General features: G+C 37.7%; 1 protein-coding gene across 4 annotated transcripts in view; it reads right to left on the bottom strand.

The window, feature by feature from the left end:
* TRPS1 (transcriptional repressor GATA binding 1) overlaps positions 1-19,387 on the bottom strand; it is a 193,622-nt gene that overhangs the window by 9,998 nt on the left and 164,237 nt on the right. The window lies entirely within an intron of this gene.

Below are 19,387 nucleotides of genomic sequence, written 5' to 3' on the forward strand. Positions count from 1 at the left end.
ACAAATTGATTTTTAACCAGACTGAGCTGTGAATTCATCAGCTTTCATAATGATCCAGGAATATTTAAAAGTAGACACGTTTATGAGTATTGCTCGTTAAATTTTTTCTATGGAATAATGATTTCATTAAACCTCTCATTTAAACAAAAGTCAGGCTGTGTTTGCGGGCACAAATATTAATAAGCAGGAAATTGAATTCTTTTGCTGAAAAGAAAATCTGAATTTCAACTCTGTTCCCTTTTAGAAAAGGAAGAAAATCCATACGAAACCTTCAGCATCTAAGATAAGAATGAGTAAGTACAGGAAAAAACAGTCTGGGTGAAAAATAATTTTATTATAAATTAAAAATTACTAACACTATAAGTAAAAATTTCAGAGTTTCGTAAAATTTAAGTAATTTATTTAACTTTAGTTTATACTGTAGAAGACTGGTGCTCATGCCAAAAAAATACAATGGTTATAATTGTACTCTGATACATTTCAAATGGAAAGCTTTCTGCAGACATAATTTTGGCTTCAAGACTGGAACACTTTCTTGGCATTGAAAGGGCATTTGATTCATCGGGTGTTTCACAATGTATCACTAAAAAGACCTGGTGAGCAGCCAGTTCCCTATAGGGTAATTTTTCCATCCAGATGCAAGTGCTATCAGAGGCCCTCGTCAGCTAAACTAATTATGATCTTGCATTTGCTGATGCCTGCTCACTCTAACATTCGACATCCTCCATTAATCATCAATACAAGGAAAATGAATGAAACGTAAAGAAACGAGGGCTGGTAAGCTGCACAGCCATAAAATCTGAAATGAGTGCAATAATTTAACAAGATTGGGGAAATGTTTTTAGTGAGCACAAAGTCAGGCTAACAATTGCCCTTTTAAACCAAGAACACAATTTCATTTGTACAGCAGGTTGTGCTACTTTAAAGTGATACAATAAAATCAAGATTGTCATCAAGATAATCTCTCTCTCACCCCCTTACATCATCCCCTACTTTGTCTCTTAAATCAGAAGCAGTAATATATGACATTTTTCTCAATTTAGCAAAGGGAAGAACTAAATGGTGGTTGATGTCCTTCAGCAAATATCTAACTAGTTGTGCATATGAGATGCAACTCGCCGTGGAAAGGTGCACTCGTCTACAAGTACATTGAAGGTCTCAATTCTTTTTGTGGCTGGATTTCCTTGCCTAGCTTCACCTGGCTGCTGAAATATTTTCCATAAGAGTACAATAAAAGCCTCACTAGACTAATCCCAATTTGGTCCACTTGGAGGGTGAGAAGTTTCCAAGCGGAAATGACTGTACATGGCCAGGATTCAGCTATAACTGCAGAACTGTTCCTTTCCATTCCTACTTCTTGTCTGCTGGCCTATAGTTTCTTGGTGTGGTGTATTAACCAAGTGGAGTCTTAATCTGAGTCAGTCTTTCCACCCTTTTATTTCTGTTTGTATTCCTTGAATTTGGGAAATACCCTCTACAAAGTAATGAAAGACTATTAAAACATAGAGAAAGTGGTCTAGTTTATATGCTGCATTTCTACACATCTGAATAGGGACAGAAAGTATAATTACACCGAAATCTTCATTGAATGCTATGGTGCTAGCATATCTTTAAAACATTGTCAAAAGCAACTCATTTTTTCTCTTTTTTTTTAAAGAAAGATCTGATTCAAAATGGACATTAGTTGCAATGAAATATTACAATGACTATAGCTGACAGCAATTTACAAAATACATAGTAATAGCTATATGTATCAAAATAGGTCTGCTTATTTACTACTTACAAACTATTTATCTGTTTAAAATGTCGAAGTAGTCCAGCAAAATATCCTTCCCTAAATTTAATGCAAAGTATGTAAATTTGACTTTTGTGCTGTTCTAAGTGCTGCATCTGATCTTTTTTGTTACCTTCTCTTATTTCCATATTATTTAAGGACCTTACAGGACAATCAACATTGATTATTTCAATACCAAAGTGTTTCAACATAGCTTACATATACTAATAAATGAAGAATCAAACCATCTCTGGAAAAACTTAAACGCTGTTACTTTGTTGAGCATTTTGGTCATGAAACAGATATTTATAGTGGGGACATACAGCTTTAGAATGTATTTCCTGCCACGAAACAGGACCGTGGCAGAATTGGACTCAATATTCTTGACTCCCAGAAGCCATTAACCACAGAATGGACCCGCTTGTCATAAGTATACCTCAGAAATTTTGATGATGTCTGCAAGAAAAAATGGAGGGCTTTTTTAAAAGCCTACAATGCCTGTAATCCTCTTATCTTATACAAATTTTTGTTGCTAAATGTTAACCAACAGTTATACTTCTACTGTTAGTGATGATACTTCTGCATGAGTCTGTTTGGCTTTGCATACTCAGCTTTTGTACTAGTCAATAATACTGGCCAATATTGCTGCTTTTCTGAGTAGTCTCACAAAGAAACAGGCACTTGAGCTCAAATCCAGCAAAGCCTGCGCAACAGCTATGGCCCACAGCCCCCATAAAATGCAGCCATGCACTCAAGTGCTCTGCAAAGCACTACCCTAGCCAGCATTTTCAAGAAATATGTTAGGAAAGCTTTTGCTCTTTTTCTAATGTGAGCTTACTTACCACAGTTAATTTCTTAAATCAGCCCAGTAACATTAAGTCAACACGACCAGTCATGGGAGGGTTTGAGCCACAGAAAAAATGTTCCGTCTGTGATCAATGCCCTAGCACTAGCTGGAGTTATCACTGCAAATTTCCTGAACATCCTTGGTAGAATAAGCCAAAACGGTTTAAATAACTAAAATATGTATCTACTAAGTCAAGCTCTAATCATCTGGTGCCTTACAGCCACTACAGTACAATCCCAGATCCTGAAGGGGCCAGCGCTACAAAGAGCCTGTCTCTTTTCCATTCCAGTTCCGAAGTCTGGGCATTTAATATCACAGTTGTCTCAAATCACATTAGGCTGAAACTTGGCGCACGTTTTTTGTCAGCCCAGATGTACCTCTTTTTTTTCTTTTTACTTTTTCGGTACTGAAAACTTTATTTAAATCAGTTCAGCTGTTTATAATTTGGAGATTGGCCAAAATTGGGGGGCGGGGGCAGTTTTTCAGATAACTTTCTAACAAATCTACAGTCAGAATGGCTTTGCTCTGGGGAAAAAAAAGTATGCACACATTTTACTATTTTAGTAGTAGCAAAGCAACAAGTGGATTATTATTTTTATGTAGCTAAGTTATGAAAGTTTGCAATTATTCACTGAATATGTCCTGCAGAACTCTCTACTAACTGTTTTCCCTCAGTAAGAACCATGCTGAAAGCATGTAATTGTATAACAACCCTTGATATGCAGAATATTTACTCACATTTTTTATGGTTTCATATCTTGACCGTTTCAAATTGAACAAGTCTGAAACTTGGTATACACAGCTTCAAGCCCAAATGCCCAATTTTATTTTTTTAAATCCTTAAATGATTTTCACTAGTTATCAATACTTAATTGAAACAAGGCAATTATTAGGAGTGCTTTCTGCTAAGCAATAAACCAGTAGAGAACATCATAACAAGTAATTCACTCAGGTGCCTTGACAGGATCAGGTCCTTCTTTTTCATAAAAACTGCTTTAGATTTTAAAAGATTGACTCTACAGCTCACATTATTTCAAACTTTGTAGTCGTGTAGAAGCATCATTACACTCCATATTATACAAAAAGTATTTTAAAATGTACTGAATTTTCAGTTTTTATTTCAATAGAACTTCATGCAGCAAAATATATACTATAAAGCACAGCCAAAAACACTGCTCAGGAACTGTGACTTTTTAGCTAGCTAGACTAAGCAACAGTGCCTGACACTCTGCTAGTGCCAAATTCATCCTGTTTTCAAAATTTCTGCCAGAAGATGCTTTTAGAAACTCAAATAGGCTGTACAAGCAGCAGCCAAGCATTTTGCTTGCATCACCCTTCTGGTTTTGGACACAACAAAACTTATCTTATTGCTGATTACTTTCACTTTCCCATCACAAAACGACAATATGATGAAGCCTGAGTAGATTTTTTTACCATCTCTGGCCTCCCTACCATGCTAGAAAGAGAGCACACTGTAATCATGGCTCCATAACACAAGGTGCAGAGAAATCATAAATGTTTCCCAAGAATAAGCATATGCCTGACATATTTCTAACAATGAAGACAGGCAATACAACCATATATGTCTCACTGAAAAAAAAAGGCAAAACGCTGTCTCTGGATGCTCTCTGGCAACATGGGAGGTCTAAAATGGGAACTCCAGGAAACCTGCACACTCGGTTCAGTATGAGCCAGGTGACTTACTGCAGAGAGGAACAATTGTAAGCAGCTGGTCTCATACCTTTAATCGTTTAGCTGCTACCACTGGGCTCACAAAAACAGTGTAATGCATTCGTGGTTGCATTTGTTTTTGCTGTGTTTGCACTGCCGTGAGTATGAAAGAGTTTCTTGTTTCACACCTGCTAGGTCATTCCTGTTTTGTTCTCTTAATATAAGGAGTTATTTGATTATCTTGAGTTTTCTGAGGCTCAGATTAATTGAAGTTTAAAATATGGAGCACGGCAGCATCTGGGTGTTGGAGCAAGTGCTACTTGCTTCTGTTTAAGATGGCAAAGGCATCTTTCAGCCCTCATTTCTTTTGGCTGCAGAGGCACTCAGACCTCTCTGCATCAGTTTAATCAAAACTGCTTTATCTCTCAGCTATGAAAACAGACACAACTATGTCTCTGCAAAGTTTCACATTTTAAAATTGTAGTTGCTTTTGCTGTAACTGTGTCTAAATTTAAAAGAAAATCACTGGTTTTCTTCCCTTTATAACCTGGACGGCTTTCAGGAATAGACCAGGCACAGCAAATTTTCGTCCCTAAAGCATAAGTTGTCAGAAAAAGAGAAACACAAAAAGTAGAGTTTTAAAACAGAAGTTGTTTTCAACCTTAACTATTAGTTAGCAGATGCCTCTTTAAGTCAATTTAATGTGCCAAATCCAAACTCTTCATCTAAGACATTTTCAAGAGCAATTGCATTAAAGAGTTGTATTTGAAGGATGCATAAAAAAGAGGTTAGGAAAAACAAGGTAGAAAGAAAGTAAAAATGCCAAGAGGAAAGCCAAAATTACAGACTTAATTCATATAAAAAGTTTAGTGGAATTTTTAATGTTATATTGTGACAGCATTTTTGTATGATATATGCTGTATTATAAACTTTTAGTGAGAGGAATCGGGGGGTCTTAGAGAGATAAAAAAACCCAGACAGTAAATTAAACATTAGTGCTAGTGCAGCCTTTCAGAATCCTACCCCTGATCCCTTAGGGAGAGTAAATATTTTAATGTGCAATTATTATTTTATCAGCAGCAAAAATGAAGATGAGTAGACTTTGTCCCAGCATTTGAAGTATTTCCCTGTATTTTGTAAAGCTACCTTAGAGACATGGCATTCACTACTCAAAAAAACCCTCAACTCCACTCCAAAAAACAGGCAGCAAACTACAATCTTTTTATGTCTTACTGAGCAAGAATGATTTAGTAAGATACTAGTTTAGGATGTTGTGATTTCTGCCAAAGTAAAACAACGGCTGACCAAAATACATTATTAAATTAAGAAAAACACAGCTATGAAAAGAGGCCATTAAATCACTTGTTGGAACTCTTCACCTCCTCACCTTTACATCCTCCCTCAAGCTATAGCTCACCCAACCTTTGCCACCATGCTGGAAGGGACCTGGCTTTGGACACCACCTTGAGCCAGAGCCTGAGGTCCGAAGGCAGGAATTTGCCATCACTCCCAACATCTGTTAATGGCCATATGCAACTATGGGATCACGTGAATAATCATAATGCACTTTACAATGATTTATCAGTTTTCATTCACTCAAGAATTTATCAGTGGAAATTACGTAGTTCTAACTATATCTTCTTGCAGTCCAAACAGGTATGGGAGGTAATTTCACAGTTTCCCCCTCAAGATCTGCAGTGGCACAAACATAAACGAAATTTTTTCTGCTGATTAGACTTCCTTGTCACAGTTAGTGGTAGTAAATGTTTAAACACTATGAGTTAAAAATGCATGTGATCTTCTGTTGGGCCAAATACACACACACAGACTAAATAGATACATATATATTTATTTATGTGTATTATTATTTATGTATTTATACCACATATTAATTTTATGAGGCATTTGTAATGAACACCAAAAGATATTTTCTGGTAAAACTGTATGTTAGTTTGGTTTAAAAAGATCTAAATACTTATTTAATCATTCTTCACAAAGTATAATTTTTTTAGAAAGCAGTTGCCTTCAACTGTCTTTTACTAGATATAATGTATTTTTATGGTCTTAGCCTTCAATTCACACAAGGTGATCATCATTAAATCTCTTCCAGTGCCTTAAACAGCAGTTAGCACACTATGGGGTATGAGCTTGCTTCTGGTGTATTTTGCCACAGACTACCCAGCAGTATGACAGAGACTTCCATGGAAGCAACCCAAACATTTATTTTTAAGGTTTTATTAACACCAATAGCAAAAAGGAAAAAAGCAACCTGGAAACCTGCATTTCCCGCACAAGAATGATGTCACTTTACTGCAACTGAAACCTATTCAAGAGGAATAGAAATCCTGCCTCCAATAACTCACCGAGTCAATTACACAGGAAAGTACTGTAATGGGCTGTCCCCCGTCAAACAGCTCACGTACACCACTTCCTTCTCAATTACCAACTTGTCTGCGTTGCCATCTGTAAAAACGAACGCATACCTTGTGCTGCCAGTTTCTGCTCTTGCACTGCCATTAGTGGAACTGGCTGCAGCTGCTCAAGAAGAAAGCCCTGATTGTCTTTGTTTTCCCCCCATGTAGCACCATTTTTCTCCTTTCCTCCTGTAGCTCAGCTCAAGGTAACGCATTACCTCTGTTGAGGTGTGCTCGCAAGTCTTTAAAATATTAAAGTCTGCCTAAACTTGTGTCCTGTTATCTTTTCACAGTTTCTAACCTAATACAGTAAACAGCTGCCAGCAGCATCTCTCAGCATTTTCCCCAGAATTATGGAGTTAGTATCTCAACAGGTTTTATCAGTCCTTTTTAGGTACTGCTGTAAAAATTGCTAAGTTGCTGGATAAACATCTTCCCGCTTTTCTAAATCAGCTTGACTACTCAAGCAATTTTAAAACAGTATTTATAGGAAGCATTCAAAAATAAGATTAAAAAAGAAGTCCAATTTTGGAATAATAATATTACCTACAAAAAAAATGGTTAGGTAGACACATAGTGTTCAGAAACAGGACAGAGGTAGCCTGGTTTGGGAACTGCGATCCCGGCCCCTAAGTCTTTCTCTGCTTGCCTGTTGCTCCAACAGATTCATGCAGCAGCTCCAATGCTGAACGGCTGCTTGAAACCTCAGTGCTCGCACACACAGATCGCTGCTCCTTCCCAATCACCGTATGCTTCCAAACGCACTCAGCTTTTGTTAGAGAACAAATCTAAGTCATTATCAGTCTCTTGCATTTTAGTTTCAAGTTAGAAACACAACATAAAATGGTAAAAAATGTACAAAATTAGACTACTCTTCTTCTGATAAGTAACTGGCTAAAAGTAGTATTCTCAGAAACAAGCATGCTGAAAGAGACATTGAGAAAACTGGAAATGCCTCTGACTCTTTTATTTCTTGGTACTAAGCAAAACTACCCAACCCTTGCTGTCTCAAATGGTGAATCTAAATCTATAGTTAGACTTTTCTATAAACTGACTGACTTTCTGAGATAAAGAGTCATTTTTGAAGGTGCCTAAACACGGAATTAGGTGCTTAAGTTTAGGCATCAATACCGGAGGATTTATGTTAAAAAAGGTACTCAGTGTATCCCTTCTTATGAAGTAATCTCACTCACTAAATGAACCGACAAACCTGGAGCAAAGCTATGTCCATACTTCCTTAAACACCCCAACTTTGACATGGCAGGAGCAATAGACTGCTTTTGCAGATCTCAGCTACGAGCCAATATGTAACTCTACATGTGATAGTAATTGAGGGTCCCAATCCCACAAGTGCTCTGCTGCAAGCGTGAGCACAAAGCTGCTGGAGTTCTCAGCTTCTGGCAGCTGTTCCCACTTCCACAGAAATCAGATGGGCAAAATTAAGTTTTGAGGAAAAAAAAATCACAGACATTTAAAAAACATTCCCTGACCTTATTAAAGCCCACGTGATCTCTATTTATACAGAAAATGGCTCAGAACGCCAGCAGCTGAGAGGAGGAACTCTCATTTGTAGATTTTGGCTGAGGGCTGCCAAAATCAGCAGGGGAAAAGCTCCTCAGGGGTAAAAATTTCAAAAGCCATTAAGAGTCTTAGATGCCTCAGTCCCACTGACTTTTGATCACCTACCTCCTCCCAAATTTGCACTCCCAAATCTGGAAACTATACTGGAAGAATAACTTGTAATTCAAAGGATTTTTAAAAAAAATGAGGATCTAAAGTTTACATAGAAGTCTTCAGGACTCAGAGAGGAAATGTCAATTAGGTGTCTACTCCTTGGCGAAAATTGGTGAGGTAACATTTACCTGTTACTTGTATTTTAAAAAAATTCCCCTTAGGACTATTAATTTCATTTAAAGAAAAAATGTAACAAGAAAATGTTTCATACGGGCAGCTGCAGCTCACATACTTGTTCAGGAACTGAAGTAACTATAATTTGAGTCTCATGCAGTCCCCATGAGAAAGCTGTTCCTAGGGTGGGATCCAAAGCAGACTATGTCCACCTATTATTTTCAGTACACCTAGGACTGCAGTCTTGCTGCAGATCTTGTTACGTGTTGTTTCTAGAATGACTTCCATTCAGAGAAATCAACATTTGCCAACCCATACCACACAATTACCATAGTTATTTCCTATAGTGAGCTTAGGGAGAAACTGTGGTATCCCAGACACCACGGTGTGGTAAATATTGAAAATTAGTGGCCTTTTTATAATGGCCATTTTCATCTAATCCAATCCATTCCGAACACTTCCAGTTAACAAGACAATAAGGCAGAGTTTGTGTCTAAATGGTTAATTCTAACATAATCATCATTTTCTGTCCTGTGATCCCACTTCGAGTAAAAATATTTGATGACTTCCTTTTTGATAGCTTTAGGAACTAAGAATGGACTAGAACTGTGATCAACCCCAGCACTCACCTAGGGAGGTAGCTCCTGAAAAAGGAAAGAGGAGTAAAAACCCCAAAACAACACCTCCATATTTTTTTGGGTTTTGTTAAAGCTGACCCATCTTGAACTGCCAACTCCCTCCTGGCTGCACTAGGCAAAGAGCTGCCAACAAGTCAAGGGAGGTGATGATCCTTCCTTCTGCTCAGCCCTGGTGAGGCCACACCTGGAGCACTGTCTCCAGTGCTGGGTCCCCCAGTACATGAAATACCTGAATGTATCGGAAAGAGTCCATTGAAGCACCACAAAGATGATTAAGGGACTCAGGCATCTGTCATACAAGAAGAGGTTTAGCGAGCTGGGACTGTGCAACCTGAAGGAGAAGGCTGAGGGGGATTTATCAATATGTACCTGATGGGGGAAGGAAAGAAGACGGAGCCATGCTCTTCTCAGTGGTGCTCCGTGAGAGGACAAGAGGCAAAGGCACAAACTGAAATACAGGAAATTTCATGTGAACATAATGGAAAAACTTTGTTACTGTGAGGGTTTTTGAACACGAGAGTGTCCTGAGAGGCTGTGGAGCGTGTGTCCTTAGAGATACTCCCAACTGATAGGACATGGAACTGAATACTGTGCTCTGGCTGACCTTGCTCTGGGCAGTGGGGTTGGAGTAGATGATCTCCAGAGCTGCCTTCCAGCCTCAAAAATTCTGCAAAACTTTCTTCAGTGAGAGGCTGTAGATTGCTTGTCACTTTTCTGTTCTATTAAGTTCTATCCACTTTAGCCTTAATTGCTATTCATTTGTGTTGAAATAGAAAATATTTTAAAATTTCATGACTATAAAAAGTATTAATTAGAATAGAGCAGACCAAATTTTACAGACTGGAGTCAGTAAAACTACAGTTATTAAAAACAGAGAAACCTACTTTTAAATTTAACTCTAAATAATTTCAGAATGTTTACGAGGAACTGAGTTAAGTATCTAATAAGTATCTAATATATGTTTTACAAAAATTATTCACTGCTTGCTCTTTCCTATCAAGATCCTAGTGCTTACTTGTAAATGAGAGCCAATACACGGTGTTGTATATGTTTTTTCCTTAAAAATACCATTAAGATGAGAAGAAGAGAACAACTGTTCTACATTTTGGAGACATTTCTCCTTAAATAGTGTTTATGTACTGCAAGCATCCTTTCCATAAACAAACCAGGTCTTTGGAACAAGTGAACACAATCTCTGAAGAATCTTTACCAGCTTCTATTTCGGGTACATGATGCACTGTGAATTTTAGGCCAACATGGGCATATGGTATCCTAGTTTGATAGGAAACATTTCATGGAATTCAAGACAGAGTCACAGCATAATGACTCGAGACCTTAAAATCTGTGATACAACACAAGGTTAAAAAAAAAAAAAGAGAGAGAGAGAGAAAAAAAAGAAAAACAAATGTTTCCTTACACAATACTAGAGGGAGTAGGCATATGTAAAAGCACAAGAAAAAGGAAAGTCATAGTAACTGGTGTCCACAAAGGAATTCTCTGAATCCTTTATTAATCAGGCTTAACCTCATTAACCAAACTGCCTTAACCTCTTCTTTTTAGCTGGGGAGAATCACCCAATAGGGGAATAATTTAGAAAAAAAAAAAAAACAAACAAAAAAAACCAAACAACAACTAACCAACCAAACAACAAACAATATTTATCTTAAGAACATTCAAGAAGGATTTGGGTTTTTTCTGCCTTTGCATCCTTAGAAGTGGGTATGCCCTCTGTTCTTCTATACTCATTCATATCTGCCCAGAGAGAATACTGTTACGGCACAACAGGGCTTCCAGCAGCCCTAGTCTAATTTTTCTCTTACCATTAAGAAGGTGGTTCTTAAATTGCTTAAGACACCAGCTTCAAAATCTGCATTGCCAGAACCAGGCTGCATTTCACCAAAGGAATTGCTTCTAATGCAAGTGGCAGGGAGAGCCTACTGCTGGGGGCAGTCATTCTCTGAAATGGCACAAGCCTGATGAGCAGTATGAGACAAGCATGTAACTTAGCGGGGTTTTCCAGGAGTTCTGCATGTCGAGGACAAAATGTACCCTTCCTGTCACACACTCAGGCTTCAGTTCAGCGTGCTGTGAAGAACTGAAAAATAGCTTTCAAGAAATCAGGCACGGGGCTGAAGAGAGGCATAGCAATAACTGTCCTGCCAGCCCACAGTTACCTTATTTTTCAGAACCTCTGGAGTGTTCTTAAATGAATCTGACTGCGCAGAAATGCCTTGTAAAATAAGCCCTCTGCTTCCTTTCTGAAGTGGCATCAGTGAAACAGCTCTTGCAACCTCGCTCATGATGCTGTGGCTGCATCCATGTGTAACTGTGAGGCAAAGACCACTGCACTGTCTATATGTCTTCATGTGCTATGTGCACATCTTGGACACAGACTCAAGGAGGAACTGACTGGTCCTGTTCTACAAGTCAATTTTTCAGACTTTAGGTAAAAACTGTCAGGAAACAGTTTCCCTTTTACCTTCCACCTGCTTGTATCACAATTCATCTGATTTTGAAACCAGCCAGCAAAAGGCCCACGTACACAACTTTGAAATAAAAAGAAACCTTTATATTTAGACACACTGTATGAAATCATAGCTGCTATTTGTGACCTGTCTATATTCAAAGCCATTTGTGTCTTACTGACAGAACAGTGTCTTCTGACACTCTTAAGAATTCACTTTTCAATTTAATACAGGTTTTCCTTAACAGTGAATGTCAAATTGTTTTCACTCCCTTTCTTTATCTTTATCACGTACTGGAATCTTTAGAAGTGGGAAGGAAAAATACGTACACCAGAAAGGAGCACATTTATAATGACATGCTTTTTTTCTAAGAGAAAAAAATAACGTTCCATTTCATCAGCATCTTTGCCAAAAGCCCTCTTTCAGGAACTGAAAAGAGAAGGGCCTTTATTTCCTACATATATTTTATAGGAAACATTTTTTGGTTCTGTGTCATGGACTAGGATTTCACACCTTAGTGGCTAGTCATATGGAAATGGACATGACTGTGGAAACTTCATGGCTGTCAAATCCTGATAGTAAAATCAGCAGGAAGATGAGGAAGGTGTGGGGAACACTGAATGATTCATGCAGTAACAACCTCTGGACCCTTTGAGGAGATTTTGAGATGGCTGCCAAGGCTACCTGACTATGACCAGCATCCTGGACCCTCTAAAGCAGGCTGTAAATCTAGGCACGATACAGAGGGAGTATTGCTCTTTTGAAAAATACCCACATATGTAAGTGGATGTGACATGTATGGATTTTTATATGAAAAGATCTTTCCAAAATCAGGTTGCAATTCCCAATGAATTATACCTCTCAGAAATAATTAGTAGCATATAAATACTGGGCCCTGTTTCCCTTATTAATAGCTGTCTGAGTTAATGAGAGAACAGCTTCCAGAAGTTACTGTAAGCAGTGCAAAGAGAAGCAACTTAGCTACAACATTCAGCAAATCAGTATTTTGCACCTAACTCTTCCATTGCCAAATCAAATACAAATCCTCTCCCATTTCATACCTGGTTAACTCCACCTACCACATAAAGCACAAGGAGAGCAGAAGACAGTAGAAGACCTACAGAGTTAGTGCTGGTTTGATGCCAGTCTGTCTTAGACACAGAAGAAAAGAAAAAAATTAAAAACTGACCACACTGAATTTGGGTTTTGCTATGGTAAGGGCAATTATTAGCTGATTATACTATGGTCTTGTGACCTACCTTTGGAGCCCTGTCATATGTGTGGCACTACCAGGGCAGACATGGTAGACTTATCTTGAAGATGACTTGCATAATTTCGCATTTCAGGAATGACAGGCCTAGCACTGTAGCACAGACGGTCTGCACAGCCAGGGCTGTGATTTCTACTACATTTCAGTGATTAATGGCCTTGTAATGCAATACAAGTTTCCTACAGAATGTTGTAATCTCCCTACAAATTTGGCGTTGTCTACTATTTACTGGCAGGTTGTAGGAGCAGCAGAGATCAGCCCTGCTCTAAGGACTGGGTGCAGTCCCAGGTACAGAGGAGAAGGGACAGGAAGCAGCTGGGCAGTGCACAGTGCAGTTGGGCAGGACTGTCACCATCAGCTGCCAGCCCCAGAGGGTGCTGTGATGGCTCCTAAAGAGTGCTGCTCCCATGGCAGGGACAAAGGAAACACTGGGAAACCCTACTGTTGGCAATATCACTTGACAACTAGAATGAGCCATTTTAAAGATGTATCAGCCTTAAAAATGCCTAATCTCGGTCCTCATTTTGAACAGTTCCTGCAGGAAGTATTTACACACACACACAAACACACACGCACGTTAGCAATGAGCCAAGCAACTCACGCGTTTATGGGTCAGTTTTAAATCCAGTGCAGTCTGTGGATCATGAGTCACACTGTCCCTTCTTACGCAAAAGGCCAAACAGCTACAAAGAGTGAGAATGACATTCCTATAGTTGTAGCAGCAGTTACTCACAGAAGGCAAGATGGGGATCCCCCTTTGTTTATGCACAGCGTCCCGTAAGATTATAGGGCTATTTAAGAAGTAAAGTAATACCGGAAAAATGGAAAGAATCTCAGCATCTGACTTCAGAAGACATCACTATGTTCATTAGTGAAGCAGTAGAAAAAATTAGCAATCACCTAGTGAAAGAATCTCAACCACTACCTCTTCAGAGTTTATCCCTTAAACACTGCTATCCTGTATAGAGTAAATAACTGCCAGGAAATCTACTGCACATATTTCAATATTCCAGTATTTTTAAAATACACAACCCTTTTCATGCATGTATATCCCTTAACATGTCTGCTGGAGATTCTGTGCTTTGCATGGACTAGCAAAGAGGGATGTTGGATGATGCTTTTGTTATGCTCTTAAATTCTAACAGATTTCAGTAGTAATTCTGATCAACTAGTGCATTCCAGACTTTATTGCCCATCTTTCTTTTTCCATTTCTTCCATCAACCAACCAGTTAATAAGAAAATCAGAAGAAAATGTGTGTGCAATGGATAGCAGAGAATATAAAACAAAGAAGTGGACAAATAATATAATAGTTGGGAATATCAAGCAAAGATGTTAACATTAACTAAGTTTACTTTTCATACTATTTAAATACAAAAAAATACAGTAAGACGTTTCTGTATTTTAGTCTCAGCCAATTTTGGGCCACACTGAATGTTAAATAAACTATTATTTAATCAAATACAGGCATATTAGTCTCACTCCTGCTGACAACTTCAATTAGAATATTTTTGCTTCATACAAAAAAAAAAGAAAAAAGAAAAAGCTCATGATCTTTAAACTACTATGGCTTCTGCACAACATCTGGTTACAATTTTTAATATATTCAGCCATCAAACTTCTATCTCCACAAAACAGTTTACTCAAGATTTGTTTTAATTATCCCGCATTTCAAGCTTCATATGGCTTTGAAAAGGGGGTGAAAGGATCGCTCATGATGTAGACAGATGCAAACTATAAAGGGCTATACATTGAAAGATGATTTTGAAACAGTTTTTAAAAAGGAAAAAATCCTTTCTATCATTGCCAGGAAACAAGTGTTACTTTAACTGTCACATTACACAATACCTTTTGGTTTGTTCATTAACAATTTTAATGGTTTTTTGGTTGGATTCTAGGATTAAGGCAACCTTTATTAGCACTTTCGCTGGAACCATACAAGTTGCAAATATGTATTTTCTCTTTTTCTAGCCAATGCCACAGTGGGAACACTTTATCTCTAAAAGTGCTAGTTTAAAAAAGAATACATAGCAAAGAAAGCAACTGAATGTGATAAAGTAGAAATAAGAACTAATTTTATAGCAGCACAGAGAAGCCTTGCTCATACAAAAAAAAAAAAAAGAAAGAAAGAAAAAGTTGTACTGTATTTTAAGCATGGGAGAGATCTAATTTATTTTCATGAGCTGATTCACCTGTGTAATGTCAAGCACATCCATAAGCTTTTCCAAGATTGGACCTAAGACAAAAACTAAGAAAATGCCTGGGGCTCTGCTTTTATTAAATGTTAGAGCCTCAGGTAGCCAAAGGGACGTAACTGTATTTTTTTTAAATGAGTCTTGGGGTGCTACACCAAATCAGTGAGTCATAGATAGAAACTGTTTGTCTTGTTGTGGTGGAATCACTGTAAACTTAGGAGGATATGAAATTTCTTATTCATTTATTTGCATTACATATATGGATTAATGGGAAAGCATTATGGAAAGTTGTTATTTATTTTATGAGGTAACTGGTTTGAAATTCAGTAAATTAAACACCTTTTTCCTGTTTTTCAATCACTCAGCACCCATCATTCCAAGACAGGATATTCAAGGAAGCTTCAGGTTTTGGTTTGTTTTTTTTTTTTCCTGGAGGTTTTTTCTGATGCAAAGCATGGATTAGCTTAGACATGAATGGTCATCTTTTATTTTTTCTTCTTTAAAGATGCTTCAAAGAAGACAGCAAAGACATAGCTGAAAAAACGCAACTTATAACCATGATCAACATATAAACAACTGTGTTTTACTGACTCCAGTTCTCAGACAGATCTTGAGTTTGGTACTGGATCAATACATGCAGCCTTCTTTAAAATTTATTTTTAATGTAGAAACTTTAGAGGGCCAGAAGTGATGATTTTATTTTGGTTCTGTGAGGCATTCTGGTATTAAAGTCATGATACAGTCTTGTCTCTGAATCCGTGACCACCAGCCACCAAAGCATATAAGAATACACTCATGACAAAAAACTCTTCAGTTCATGGCCAACCATACCAAAATGAGTCTAACTCCCAGAGCCTACTTCAATTAGTCAGGAGGACCTCTGAGCAGGCCATCTCACTGAACTTCAGGCATTGCCTCCACTGGGACAGCAAGAACTGCTGAAACAGTTTCCCTGTGTTAGAGCAATATTTGATGCGTTGCTTGCAACTAGGAACAGGAAAACACAGAAGAATGCAAAACCCTAAGACCAGGCACATCACTGATAAAAAGTCACCATTTTTCACAAAGCCTTAGTTGCCACAGAAGATGATGATAAGATGAAGCTGTATTTTATCTGAACCAGCCTCATATCTTCAGGTTCAAAATCCTGCAGTTCCCTGAAAGACATTACTGATTCCCTGGGTTACACTTACCACCTCAGCCTCTCAGCAAAAGCTGGGTTCATGTGGATTAAAGTAAGGAAACATGAATTGTCACTGTCCTCACTGACACAGCCTGCAAACAAAGGGCTTCAGTATTCCCTGCCATCTTTTATTTCAGGTATGAAGAGCAGGAATGCAATTCAGAACAAAAAAAAGCCGTGGAGAAACCTATTGCATATGCACTCCCTTCACACAATCCCCACCAACAATCCCAGGGTACATTTGGAGTGTGGTGGGAATTCAGACACGTGATTTTGATTAATGTTAATGCAAGTCGTGCGGCCAAATCCCTGTACACTACTTTGAGAGCTTATTCTAAAATCAAAATATAATTAAGGTTGCAACACAAACCAAATAAGGCAAGGAAATGACACTTCATTAGTAACCTGTTCATTACGAGTACCATAGGTAACCTGTTGCAACAGTGTGGTACTACAATAAAATGTTTTAAGTGTTTATACACCACCATTGTCAACTGTTCAGGAAAATATGGTAAAGACATCCAGACACACTAAAAACAAAGGTTAGCTTCTGTAACTATGTGAAGTATATAAATTACTTCTTTAGATTATTTAGTTGTGGTACCGGCTCACAAGATTTTGAGTCCTCTTCCCAGTGACATGGGAGACCAGCACATTTGTTCTCTGTAAATTTATACTAATGAGCAGCCATGCATAATACGACAGACTGTCAGTAGAGAGTAGATGAGGAGGGATTAGGAATGCATATGAGGTGTTTCTGTTTAGTCAAGCTCATAGGTAACAGATAAATGAACTAAAGACTGTTTTCAGATTTTCCCCTTGCACAAATCTGTATTCCAGATCTTTATAATTGTGAATACCAAATTTGAATTCTACAGTGAGAAAGGGAACCATGCATGGGAAGAGGCCCTTTGCTTCTAACACTGCTTTTGCTGATGAGTGAAAGGGGCATTTTTGTGGTCATTTCCTTATTCCTGCTCTACAGAAAGCTGACAAGTCAGTTTTGGTTTGGGTCTTTTGGTTGGTTTTTGTTTGTTTGCTTGCTTGTTTGTTGTTATTACTATTAAAATTATCAACAATATTTTTATTAATATTATTCCTGTGGCCTGTGGGCCATGTTTTTTCATCTTTCTCCATCACATAAAAGCCAATGGAAAGAGGAGTTCTCTGAACTCTCTCCTGGAGGCAAAAGGAGCCTTTTTACTAAAGCTCAGTAGAAGCTATCAAAGAAGCTAATGGCTACAGCTTACAATCTGCAATAAACCCCTTTTACTGTCTTTGTCCCGTAGAAAGAATAAAGTGGTTTTGTGTGTGTACATGTGTGCATGAAGAATGCAGGGGAAAGAGAGGAAGTGAGTACTGATAGCAGCGATAGTCTGCTGTGCTTTACAGAACACGGAGATCTTACAGTAGCAAGCAGGCACGGCTATATCTGAGATTAAGCAACTTCCCATATAATTGCTAAAAGCAAATGAGATTACAGACCCAAAATACAACTCAGTCCTTCGTGAAAGATTTAGGATTATTATCACAATCCTCAAGTATTTTGGGCTGCCACTCTGACATGTGTAATGTTGTTGCTAGCAATAAATTCAAAGCTTTTAACATACGTACTACAAAACAAAATCTGAGAAAAAGAAATGCTGCTTAATGGAAAAATATTAGGGCAATAAGTGTTGATCTTTATTACACATCTATTCACTGTACTCCTTGCCATACTTCTAGCAGGCTCAGAAAAGAGAACTACTAAGATAAATTCATCTTGCAGTCTGTAATATGACTTTATAAGCATATTTGGTTGACTCACATAAAATGTACAAGTAAAATGATCTAAATTATGAACAAGATTTTTTTCTTTTAAAAAGTCATTGAGTATGCCCTGTATAGCTCAATTTTTCTTTACTATTATGGTCTCTCTAAAAGTGGATTAGAGGTATATGGTCTTTCGACATAGTGCAAGAAGCAGGAGTGTGCAGACAGTGCAGAGGATGTAATTTTTTCCCTCTAACATAAAAAGATGTGTGAAGTTACTATGGCTCTTCAAAAAGGCCTAGTAATTGAGCCTGGTTATGGTCTCATTAATGTGCAAGTTTCATTTATCACCTTCTTTCTTTGTGGATTATGTGCATTGATTCATCAAGACTTGTGACACATGGTTTTCATTTGTTCTGTTCAGTGCTTCTTTTTAAATCGGTTTGTATTAGATTGTAAGAAACAGTCTGAAAGTAAATCACACTAACCTTCTGAAAACAGAAATGAGAAAATTTCAGCTTTTTAGAATTCACAATTAAATGCATTTTCACTCTCTTTTTGTGCTCTTTGCATGCTTTTAAGTATGTTTAATAACACGTTTGCTGCAGTTACTCATAACATAAAAGGAGCAAACAAGACAGTGTACACTGAACAGGGGAGATGTAGATGTCTAGCAAATTCATTATTAAAAAAGTAATTGATTTTAATTCATGTAAGTGACAAGAATAACACAGGCAAGGTCTTTTCCTGCTAATCTACAATATCCTTGATAAGTTGTACAGTTTAATAATGAGATGTTCTCCTATAAATTTCCCTCTGCCTCCCTTTTTTTTACTTTGCTTTTCTAAAATATGTATCTCCTCAAATACTTCCATTCTGCGTGTCACAAGCAAACGCCAAAAATAGAGAAAGAGAGATCTGATAAAGATAAAGCATGACAAAAGTTTCACGGATAATTGCTTTCACATATCCAGTTCAGCTCTCATCTCTCCTAATTAGCCTCATTACCATACCTTAAGACAGACCAGCAGTCACTCAAACTCTCTGTTTTTTTTGTCAAAACTATTGCTGACAGGCAAATGGACAACACATGCACTGAGTCTATTCTACACTATTCTTTTATAAGACTAGCCTCCAGCAGAAAACACAAAACAATAGGTCTTCTATAAAAGTATAATGAAAGTATACATACAGTGGGTGCATACTCAAAAAATTATTGTTCTATTCATTGCTCCATCATCTCTTAAAATAAGGACAATAAAAAAAGAAAAATCATTCTCATACACTATCATTCTCCAGAATATTGAAGAGATCAAACCATTGCAGTACTT

This window comes from Lepidothrix coronata, unplaced genomic scaffold (genome assembly GCF_001604755.1).
Source record: "Lepidothrix coronata isolate B3197 unplaced genomic scaffold, Lepidothrix_coronata-1.0 Scaffold15, whole genome shotgun sequence".
NCBI lineage: Eukaryota > Metazoa > Chordata > Aves > Passeriformes > Pipridae > Lepidothrix > Lepidothrix coronata.